Genomic DNA, 2,128 nt, shown 5'->3' on the forward strand with positions numbered 1-2,128 from the left:
GCATTACGATTATTTCATCAAACGACTATTTTACGACTCGAATTGAAAATAAGAATACAATCTGTTTAATTCTGCAGCAATACCAGTTATGAGTTTTAAGGTGGCTCCTGACTAAAGAACACTGGAGTATTAAATGATATTTTAAGGGGGCTCCAGCGGGAGGAGTTAGGAGGTCACAGGTAGCTTAATTGATAGATAAAAACACGCTGATTCCAACGGTGTCCTGATTTACCCCTCTAACCCTGGAAAATTTTGAGATATTTGCTCTCAAAGTTCGTACATCATACATAGCTTCTCATAGAGCAATGTGAAAACATCGGTATTTTCTAACAATAATTGAGGAGTTACATGTCAGGACTGTAACTGTTTTATAGAAAAACATTTCAGCTTTCAGATGGTACCTTCAAAAATATAGGTTACCCTGGAAATATTTGAGATATTTTGTAAAGTATTGATCAAGTCATTGAATTAGCAGGGTCATGACGGGATGCCATCTTGTTGTTTGTAAGGCGCGCGCTTTTGAATATTTCAGAATTACACTGCAAGTACTTACATAAGTTTCATGTCATTTGTAACTCTTTTTTAATCGTGTTCTCCTATGGATTACTTACACATTTTTGTTTTTTTAAATAAAATAGAACATTGAAAAATTTTAACAGCAATTATTTTTTATTTTTTCAAAAATTGCGTCAATAATTTTTTTATTTGAAATAACTCTTACTTTATTATTTACACTCATAGATAATAATGAGGTGATGCCATTTGTAGGATCTTTTTAATATGCATTTACTAATACTTCTATTGATACCGATTCTTTGGCCATTTTATAAATTATCTTATCATTAATAATACATTTTAATACAATTAATTTTTGTTTGTTATCATCAATTACTTTTTTATTTCTTTTTTGCTGTTGCAAAATCATTTCAGCATCCTGAAAGTCTTGATGACTCTTACAGTGATGTGTGATTTCTTTCATTTTTTATTACACAAAAAAACTAATTTTAAATAAAACGCTCTGTACGTGACAGAATCTGCTGTTTGTTTACCATAGGTACGGACACATCATATATATAGATGATGGTGCTCGCTCATATATACACGTATATATAGATATATACTCACAGAAGTGATACCAACTAACCGAATAGTTTTCGGGTTGGTACCAGTGCTCGCTGGAGCCCCCTTAAAGGATGATTCTTGAAGGTGCAAGGAGTCTTTTCCCAAAATTTTAGACCTCGTCACCACCAAAATTGTTGAAAAAAACTAACTGGAAAATAGACTCTGTAACATAGCCTCTCATGGAGGGTCGTCAAATTGGTGGCGCAGGTTGCATGATATTTCAGCAAAGATACTGTAGTTCTTAATAGAAAACTATGTAGCAGATAGAAGAAATCAGAATCTTTCGAACGATATTCAGGTACTTGGACATTACCATGGGTTTTATAGGATATTTTGTGAAAATAGTAGATAACTGTGCAAGTCACGGAACAGATGAAAAGTTTGGGACGTCTGCTACACCGAAGAGCGGTAGCCCGCGTAGTTTGAATTGGTCAGAAAGTTGTACGTAAAATGAATAGGAGTTGTGGGGAATCGTAATTATAATAAAAATAAATGAGACGCTGAACTAAGAAAATAATTTAATGCGGGGCTGACTTATGTACTTTTTTGACTAATAGATAAAATTAATAGAATATATCACGATAAAGTTAGGACACGGTTGTATTTACTCGTCACTAATAAATAACTAGTAGATTTTTTCTAAAGTTTTTTTGTCTTTGGTCACCCGTGGCTTATTATTAACATTTTCAGAGAGTAAAATGCGGAGACCCTCTTGACCGTTTGTGCTGAATGCTTCTTGTAAATCGGTATTAGTAATACCAGTTTCTGCCATTTTGTTTATTATTCTTGAAGACAAGTTGTCGTTGTACTGTAATAAAGTACCTTTATTCTGTACTTTAAGTACTTGTTAGGTACTTATCGTCAGCTTATTATTATTTACATACAAAGGTTATGTTGTCAGATTTGTATACATACGTCTGCTCGGGTCACTGTTTTGTACGATATAGGTCAACGGTGTAGATGTGACTAAACTTTTTTTGAAGGGACTATAGGTACCTATCCATTT

The sequence above is a fragment of the Copidosoma floridanum genome, unplaced genomic scaffold (genome assembly GCF_036245765.1).
Source record: "Copidosoma floridanum isolate Cflo_tuat_1 unplaced genomic scaffold, Cflo_Japanese_pri ptg000008l, whole genome shotgun sequence".
Lineage (NCBI taxonomy): Eukaryota > Metazoa > Arthropoda > Insecta > Hymenoptera > Encyrtidae > Copidosoma > Copidosoma floridanum.